We start from the raw sequence: 10,597 nt of genomic DNA on the forward strand, positions 1-10,597 counted from the left end.
TAGCAACAAAGACATAAACTGGAATTACCTGACATTTTTGTAGGGTGTGTTTGTAACATCAAATAGGCTGTAAGACATTAAAAAACAGACCTTCAAAATGTTATCCAGGAATCAACAGCAGGCAATCATTACAATAAATACCATACTAATCTGTTAAACAGCTGTTTCCCTCCTCATATTTTTCTAATCTGTCTTCAAGATAAGTGTCTTCAAGATTGCTCTCATGCATACTGCCGCTTTTTTTTCTTGCTCTGTCAGTGAAGCAGCACTTATCCTGCTGCTTTGCAAAGGTAATTTCGCACCAGAAAACCCTGAAAAGTTTAGAGGAAGACAGTAGCCCCCACATTATCAAGTAAAAACTACTCGAGATCTTTCGAGATAAGTCTCACTTCGGTTTTCCCTTCACGCCAACTCTCTAAATACGCTCCTATGTGAGGCTTTGTTTTCTAGGATCCCCTGATTAAAACAGACAGCTTATGAATGCTTAGTGTGGGCTTTGCTGATGAAGGTGGCAGCCGTGGGACAGCCCCACACTTTACAGACGCACGATCAAAGGACTCTATGAAAAGCAGAGGAGGATGCTGCGGGGACATCCAGAGTTGGGGTGGGGGGTTGTTTTGCTGACTAAAACAACTATTGTCACACCTCCTCCAGAGTCATTTTATTAATGTGACATCTGTTTACCATGTTGGTAAATGACAATGTGACTTATTTAGTATGAAAAACAGAATTTCCCCATGTCAATGAATAAAGCCAGAGAAGTGATAGCTTAAAACCAGAGAGTGAAATAACCCCAAGTGTTCCACATGACATAGAAGAAATTTTGTGGATACATTTTGTAACAAAACATTGTTCATGGGTCAGGTATTTGCATTTGAAGTCATTACACAGTAGGTACTATCTTTAATTTTAGTTTTTAACTACCAGAGGTAAAAGCATTACAGCTGTGAAACCAGGCTTTTTATAATGAAAACACATATGCTTCTTCTATGTTTCTATAACATTTGGTTACTGGTCATTTGTTTTCTTCACTGTAAAAGAGAACAAGGTGACTGAGTAATAAGTACTTATTTTTTGCCAAACTAATTTTGGACATGTAGGTGCACGTTAAGTCAGAATAATCATCAAAGACTAAGGGGAAATACATTTTGTGTTGCGCAGGCGGTTCCCCAGAAACCATTATAAAAATAAATTATGTTTCTAAGGTTTCAGGTAAATCCCTCTCTGAAATTTCCTCATTATCAGTACTACAATATATTTAAACTTATATTTAAACACAGTCTTTTACTTGCTGTGGCAAGCAATCCATATTTTTGTTCATATGTTATTCTTTTACTATTGTAATATTAATAAATTCTTTCCTCCACACTCATCAGTTCTACTTTATGCTTCCTGAAATATCTTGATTCCCACACTCAGACTTGGGATGAATCCAAAATGGCCAGCTGACAGAAAAAAAGTCATTTATCAAGTTTTCAGCTCCAAGGGGTTCACAGGCTCCAAGTCACTTGCTTCAGGAAACAAAGTCCTGGAGCTGTTTTGGCTATAGCATGGGGCATCTTGAAATATAGAACAGTAATCCCATTACCTCACCACTCTGATTTGGCTTCCAGTCAGACAGACCATCAGGTTGTTGGTTTTTCCAATGTTCCTCTCATATCAGATTGGGTTTTTCTCTTTATGTGCATTTCAGTGCATGGGGTGGTCAAGGTCTAGATAGTTGTGTATTGACTAGATTGCTAATAAAGATCTTCACTGAAAAAAGAATTGTACTATGATCTTACACACAGTCTGTTTTATAAAACTTCTTTTTTAAACAGCCTTATTTGTCTTTTATCAGACTAAAGGCCATTGCTCTGTTTTCCCAACAAATTGTCATGTTTCTTTTAAATCTTTATCCTTTGTGCTTCAATGTTTTTTAAGAGAACTTAAACATAAATCATGACTGGACTCAAAGCCTTCTGTGTTGTCTTAGCACAAGCTTTTCATCTGAGCTGAAGTGTGTGTCATGATGAAACATGGCTCTCTGTGACTGCAAGTGTGTCAGATGATCCACATTATGGGATTTCCCCTCCAATCAGTCTGCTCCAGTCTGGAACCACTGTTTAGGGATAGCGCCTGTTCTGCTTTTTGGGGAGAAAAAAAGAAGTGATAAAAGACAACAGAAGAAGAGAAACGGGGACAGAATGTTGTCAAGGGTGTGAGTGAAATTTAAAGACCAATATATATATATATATATATATATATATATATATATATATATATATATATATATATATATATATATATATATATATATATATATATATATATATATATATATATATATATATATATATATATATATATATATATATATATATATATATATATATATATATATATATATATATAAATCATGTATATTTAGCTGTATTGTTTACTTTTAATCTCTTCATCTTGGACAGTTCATTTAGAAATGACAGATAGGATTTATGTCTGTCTTCCAGGTGTGTTTTAATGACTTGAATATAAATCAGTGTTCAAAAAAACCTGATGGGGGGGAGGGGAAAGTGGCACAAAAATGAACAGAGCACAAAGTGTCCCTTTGATATGTGTGAGAGGAACCGGGGAGCCTGGCCCTACAGCACACTCCTTCTACTGCAGATTGACTGCAGCTCGAACATACTCGCAGTAGGAGGCTTTTCTGTGTCTTGATTGTCAACCAAAGAAAGAAGTCTCCAGAGAATTTATGGTGAAAAGAAAAATAAAAGGCTTGCATTGTAGCTGACAATAACAGCCTACAGGGGAAAACATTCAGTAGAAAAACAACTATATAAATCTAAGTGATTAAATGATTTTACATTTGGATTTTCTAAAGAAAATCTTCATATGATTTAGTATGGAGAGAAAATCTTATAGACACACTTCAATGTATTTCATGGATATTTTATGTGATAGATCCACATAAAGTGGAGTATAACTGTGAAGTAGAAGTATTGTGTCTACCCCTTGAGTCAATGCTTTGTAGAAGGTTAAAACTTTGCTGAGTCCCCTACATGATTATTGAGAGAACTAAAAATAGACTCCTTGCAAATTTCTTTTAACAATGGTTTCCCTGATAGGTGCTGTCTTTCTCCAGTCCATAAGTTTAGATACATTGTGATCGTTTTGTCCTCATTTTTCTATATGCATCTCCACATATTTATCCCTGACCTGTCCAGTGCGTTTCTTCCTGATGTTTTTGTCCACTGATATTCCCCAACAAAAGCCTGAGGTTTTCACAAGACCCCTTAATTGTACTGACAAATAAATGAAACAAAGGTAGACCTCTGAAGACAATTGTTTGAATTAAAATTAATTCAGAGGTATCAGAGTAAAGGTGACTGAAAGAGAAACTTGTTTTTATGCTACTTTTCTTGTTTTCCTTTCACTTCCCAATTATATGGTACTTTCTGTTGGTGTGCCACATGCAACTCCAATAAAATGCATTATTTTATTTTATTTTTTTTTTGTTGAAAAAAAAAAGTAAAAACCTCAAGAAGTATGATCACTTTTACAAGGCACTGTGTATACTCCCCACATGATATGCCAAAACCACTATCATGTGTACAGTTTCTCACCAGGGAATCACAAGGGATTTTTTTATTCTGTACGACGCATGACTGTGATGGAGAAGTATGATGCAACAATACTAACTCATGGGAAGTTATTTTAAGTTCCATATCAACCAAAAAAACTCAAGTCATGAGACATTTACTTGTCAGCAGACTCTATGGAAGTCAATTTAAGTTGGTCACATGATGAAGTGGGAGAAACTGGAGGAAACCATGGTTGAGTGACACCTCACAGTGAATCAGTTTTCTTCTTTCGGATTATGTCCAATGCACCCCATTTTGAATTTGTCGTTCTTACGCTATATGGTAACTGGATTACTTGTATCGTTCCGCACCCTGTTGGAGATGAATGAAAGAGTAAACCAGCTTCAAAACTATTTCTTCTTAACGTATCATTTGGAATTTATGTCTCATTCTCCATGATTTTATTCAGCAAATAAAATCATTGAGGGTCATGAAGTCCTAATGAAAGCATTTCACGAGTGCAGTTAGCCACCCTGTGCTCAGAACGCTTTCTTTCATAGTTTGAATGCTTCTGTTGCATAATATTAATAGTGAGCACTTATTTGTTATTTGTATGACTAGGTGCTGCTGTCAGTATATGTATTTGTGGTGAAACTCAACCCGAATGCAGAGGTGTAATATATAATCTCTTTGCCGCACGTGCCTTGAGAGAGTTGTTTAGAAAAGCTTAATCTGGAGTCTCGCTTCATCCTCTGCATTACTGTTTTCTGGCCATCTGTTTCACAGTGCTGTGACTTTCTGTATAGTCAGCACAGTGTCTCCCTACCAAAGACATTAGTGGATTAACAGTCTCTCACACAAGCTGTCCACACATTATTCAAGGCTGCGGATGTGATGTTTTCAGAGCTATGAAAAATGCTGCCTTAGTGTGTGCTGACGCAGACGGAATAAAAAATGTAAATAATTAATAGCACTGATGATATATATTCTCTTTAGCCTCTTTAGAGATTCGATCAAAGTAGCGTTGGATTGGAGTCAATTTGGACCTTAAATGTACTCTTGTGTATTGCATACAAATAGCCTGATGTTGCAAATCTCTGCTCTAACCATTCCCAAGGGTCTTCAATGAGATTTAAATCTGTTAGTTTTAGAGGCTCTGTGAAATGGTGTCTTATCCTGCAGAAAGGAAACCATTAGAAGATTAAAACAGTGGAGTAGCAGAAGAATGGGCATTAGTTGCAATAATCCTCAGGTTGACTGTTGAGTGTATAAATGATGGCAGTCTCCAGCTTCCTCACATCTTATCAACAACACATGATGGAGCCATCCTTCATATTGTGAGGTCATCAAAGAGACTTCCACCTGAGAGTTGCAAGACAAATCAATACTCATCACATAAGGTGACAACTTTCATTGTTCAATCCTGATGAACTTACATGTAGGACTATTAGTGGCATTGTCAAATTGCAAACGAGCTGTGAGTTACTGCCGTTTTAACAATAGGAAACTGGCACTGAGTGTACTTGATCTTAACCAGTGGAAAAAAAGTCATAGCACCGCAGAGGTGTCTTTTATTTTTGTCTCTCTTAAATGTTTGCTGTTGCGTGGGCACTGTGCACTTAGCTTCCTTTTCACCTGACAAACAGGAAGGTGAGTGTGTGTCAGTGCACACCACAGGATGTAAGTTACTCATAAGCATCTTTCCACTGAGTACAAATGTTTACCCTGTAAGACCACCTCTGTGACTATAAATAGTTTCTTTCTGTGACACCACAAGACTTCAGACATGCATGCACATGTTACAGGGTTGCTCAGATAACAGAAGGTTGTTCTGAGATTTGACCTGTATAAGGTCAAAGGACTAGCTACAGTCTGGATAGTTCTTTAGCTCTGTAGCTCAGAGAATAGACTTTAAATTTTGTTCCTTTACAAAACACTGAAAGGCTTGCCACAACAACACATTGAAGATCTGCTGTCGTTGTATCAACCTCACAGACCAGTCAAGTCTTCTTGTTCTGGTCCATTCTGCATCCCCTGAACTAGAACCAAACATGGAGAAGTAGCATTCAGCTTCTGCGCTTCACAAATCTGGAACAAACTTCCAAAAAACTGCTGAAATACACCGTACAAAAAAACTTGATTGATTGATAGATTGATTGATAGATACAAACCTCCTATAGAGGTTTGTATTTTGCAGCAGGTCTGACTGAAGATGCAGTCGATGTATTTCATAAAGAAGATGCTCAGGTCTGTCCATTACATTCTTCAATTTATAAAGGATCTTTCATTTCACAAACATCTGTAGAGGTTCCACAGTCTCCAGAACAAAACCAGCATTTTTAACCATCTTGTTTTTCCTTTTTGTAAACAGGATGATCTGTTGGGGGAGCAGATGCCAAATAACAAATGTCTGCATCTGTAACTGTGGTATTTGTTAAATAATGTGTTTGTTTTTTTCTCCTGACAGACTTTCCATTTTACTTAATACAAATCATTGCTATAATGTGTATATAAATAACATAAATCGAATTACATAGGCTGGCACAAAGCGATTTCAGAAAAGGTTCATCGCTGGCAGAAGTAAGCCCTGAAAAAAGTGACATCATAACTGCTGTAAGAAAAGAATATGCCTCCTGAGGGAAGTGTATTTTACAGTGCTATGGCCCAATAGTCAGATTGGGAAGCTATAAACTTGAAACATCTATTTGGGAAATATATGTGCTGCTCTGAACAATGCATCAGGATGCAGTGGGTCTAAATTAAAAGTCATGGGAAGGGAAAGGTCATGATGAAACTCCCGTTCCTGAGAGGAAACCAGTGATGGATAAGTAACCCTCCTAAAGCATAACTTTTCCTGCATGCACTCATGTGGGCTGTGGGTTGCGGCCTTGGCTGCAGCTTATGAGGAAAGAGCATTACAATAGCCTCTCTCTTTCTCTCTCTCTTTTTCTCTCTCTCTATTTTTCTTTCTTTCTCTCTCTGTCTCTTTCACGGTGGAGGGGGACAGAGAGAGAGGAAGCCCTTGAGAAAACAGAAGTTACTAATTAGGTAAAATTGCCCCAGAGCAGTTGGATGTCTGGCTGAATTCCTCATCTCCCTGCTCTTTGCTTTCCTCTGCCTGCCTGTCTCCAGATGTTTGACTTCCTGCAGCTTTGACTTTGGTTTGAGTGTCGATTCATTTTCTGTTATCACAGCGGGAGACACTGGGGCTGATCATTAGTGAGAATAAATAATGAGCCCAACCTCAAAAGACAGACACGAAGGTATGACAGAAAATAGTAGAAGGACATAAAAGTAATCGACAAACAAGTAACTTATGCATTTGACACAGTTCTCTTTTCATTTAGGAATTGCTATAAGTGCAGTTTTAGATCTTGCGCTATCTACACCAATCATGCTCCAGGGCAAGTAGATTCAACTAGTCATCACAATGATGCTGTTGGAAAGTGCGCCACTACACTACTAAATAGCTTTGGGAACACACCAAAGAGGCCGCTGCCACCAAATTCCCCAGATTCAGTTCCAAACAAGCGGCAACAGGAAACACCAAAACAATTCCAGTAATTCTGCAACCCACAGAACCCAGAGGAACCACTGCCAGTGTCCCATGTGCCTGTCCCTGTAAACGCCTGGAGAAAATAAAAAGCTGTTTGTGAGTGGCTTACAGAACCATGCAACACAATAACATTTTTTTTTTTTGTTTTACCATGTTTCTAGAATAAATCTATTTATTGGTATATCCAGCTGCAATCAGGTGGGATGTAAGGTCTCCTAAGCAAATACAACTATAAAGCTACTGTATATTGATTGAGCTCAAGGTGTTAATCATTCTTTTCATGTCATTATTAGGGTCAATGACATCATGACAAGGCCTTGTGTCAAGCAATATTGTCAATTGAGCACCAAAAACATTTGTTGCCTTTACACAGATTTAACATTGGATAGCATATCAGTCTTAATCCATTAGATTTCTTAAAATGTCACTCCGCCCCGAGCAGCTATAATAGATCAGACTCTTCTGGGAAGGCTGTCTGTCTTTTCTCTCCTGGTAACTGAGCAAGAGGCGGTGTACATCATGAACAGTCCTGATGTTTGACTAGACTTTTTGCATTTCTGTAAACCTCAGTCCGGAAAAACGTTACAATGAGCAAGATGTGACTTCATTGAAGACTGACTCAGAGAAATGTGCCCAGAAAGTTTCAGTCTGACGTTCAGCTTTGTGCTCCTAATGGGAACCAGAGGGAGACTTGTAAAAGGAAACACTTATTTCCTGTAGGACTGGAGAGTGACGTACATGAGAGAGAGCTTAGAGCAGCTTTAGCAAGCTGGAATGTGACATCAGCAACTGGATCCCCCATGCAAGATAAACCGCACAACACAAACACACTCATACCCATCAGAGCCGGACCAAAACGTGGTTGAGGGTCAGTGGAACAGAAACAGAGGAAGGGAACCAACTTCTTTAGGAGTGCCACCCACTTCGCCTTGACTCGTGACTCGTTTTCTTCAAGGGTTTTATGGTCAGCAGCAGAGGGGGGAAACCCGTGGTCCTCACAAGGAACATAATCACTTCAAGTGTTCTGAAATAAGTGTTTTTGTATTTCAAAAGACCAAGAAGGGTGCTAACGTGACCTTCAGATGCACTTGAGAATACTTTGTAGTGTCAAGCTTTTACATTTCCATCCTTGGCAAAGCTATTAAAGCAACATTATAAAACCACACACACAAGGCTTGTATAGGAAATTGCAACCAGGTGGAGAAAGGTTAAGAGGACAGGACTCTAGATCCTGTCTGTAAAAGGGAACGTTTGCTAATTCAATTATATGAAAATATCACTGCCAGTGATTAAGCACAGCCGTTGAGTTAAAGAATGATGCCGTTAGATTTTGGATTAATGTGAAATCATCAGATTGGGAAGAAGAATGGAGGACAAATGAATGCAAATCGATCAAATAAAATTAGAGGTAGGGATTGGTCTTGTTTTAAAATAGTCATAGACTTTCTAAACTAAATTAATAGATGGACCTGTAGTATGAGTCGTGTTTGCAGTCTTTGATGTTCTCTCGTAAACAGAGCTATCCACATTTCTGACTAAATGTGTGAATCTCTGTTTAGTGCTTTAAGAAAAATATTTTTAATAGTGTTTGTTTTCATGTTAGTTTGGGGAAAAAAAGAAAAAAATGAGGACATCAAGAGGAGGCCTTTTTCAAGAGCAGCAGGCTGAGATTCGTCACATTGCTGAAGGAAGTTTGGTGTATTGCCAATAAGGTGCAGAACACGATGTGAAATAGTTTGAGATGTTCTAACACTGACATTGCTATGGGGAATCTAAGGAGTTCACTGTTGACTCTACATAAACTCCAATACAAAAGTCATTATTTTAACTAATAGTGTTTTATTGTATCTAAAGCGTATATACACAGATAAAAAGCTTTGAACTTTATTAGTTGTGGCAAAAAGACCTTTTGGGTCCAGTAGTGGATGGGGATGTACTAATGTTTGCATTTGCGGTCTTTAAAGCTTTACGGCAAACAGATCGCCAAAAATGATACAACAACAACAAAAAAAATCTTTATTTCTACTCAGAGCTTTTTGTGACGTTAGTTAGTCAATGTGTTATCTCCTAAAAGCTTGAGATCTTCCTCTTCCTTCTGCTGATAATGTGGCATGCTTCACAAGTTTCCACAACAACGTGAGTCTCTTACCCATGTCAGTAACTGACATTTCCTTTCCTTATCTAGAGAAGTCATTCAGAACATATGAGAAGGATGTTTAAAACAGATAATATCATGAGTTCCCCTTAGTTTTTGTTTTCTTTTCGCTTGATGATGAAAACTTGCCACATATGTGACCAAAATTCAAACAGGCCTTGCAGTTTCAAATGAGTTATCACTCATTGACACCTGCTGAGACCTATTCATACCATTTGTAGTTACTGGTAATTTAGTCCTGGCTTTCCTGGAAGGCTGTTTGTTATTTTGTTGTTTTGCAGGCGCTGATGTGTCTTCAACTAAAAATAGGCGTTTTAGTCAACCCATCCAATCGCTCCTATATTTTGGTTATACGTTCTTTTTGCAGTCTAGATTCTGTTCTTTACAACAATTTTCACACATTGTAAGACATTCATCCATATTCTGTTTGCTCAATTGGCACAAATCTCACTATATAGTGTCTATATATAGTGAGCTTTACTATATATAGAGATTCACAATCTCAATAGCTTGTATATTCTGCTCTAAATTGTAGAGAGCAGTATGTGTATGTATAAACAAACACATTTACAATGTTTCTTTAGTAACAATTTGTCATGCTTCCTATTGATTTTCTTGTTTGTTTGTTTTTTCTTGATTTATGAATCAGTTTGTGACAATGTGTCGACACTTTCTTGCCAGTGCATATCATTTTTAAAAGCGACAACCTGGAAAACCTGAATAACTAGTCTTCTTCCCGGCTTTGTTTGTAACTCATGGAGTCACGTCCTTGTTTTTTACTCTTTGGACGCCTTTGTTTTACTCATAAATGACAGACATTTAGTTACTGCTGAAAAGCTGAATTTAAAGAAGGCATTTTCTTGTTTAGAGAAGTAAACAAGAAAATGCCTGGGGTGTAATGGCTCCCGTCTATTGGACGAGTTTTTTGAAGTGATCACATTTCCAAGAAGACAAACAGAACATTCCGACTGTACAATGAAGCCTCGCTTCCAAGAGTTTGTACCAAAGATTTCAGCAAGTATGAGTTTGTTGGATTGCCAGGGCTGCATTTCTGAACAGACACATTTTAAACATTTTGATGAAGTTACAGTGCTGGATATATTCATATCCGTAGGTGAAGGTCTCTAAAAGCCTTTAAAAAAATTCTAAGGTTTGGCTTAGAAAAATCCAAACTTTTTATCTCAAAATTTTCAGTGACAGCAAGGCAGAGTTATTGGCACATTGGTTCTCATTAGGTTGAACAATGAACACTCTTCTCCTGTAACATTTAATGTGGCTGCAGCATTCAGGTATCTTTGACATTTCGTCTTTCCACAATCTCTCGTT

Source organism: Poeciliopsis prolifica, unplaced genomic scaffold (genome assembly GCF_027474105.1).
Source record: "Poeciliopsis prolifica strain line A6 unplaced genomic scaffold, Auburn_PproV2 SCAFFOLD008, whole genome shotgun sequence".
Taxonomy (NCBI): Eukaryota; Metazoa; Chordata; class Actinopteri; order Cyprinodontiformes; family Poeciliidae; genus Poeciliopsis; species Poeciliopsis prolifica.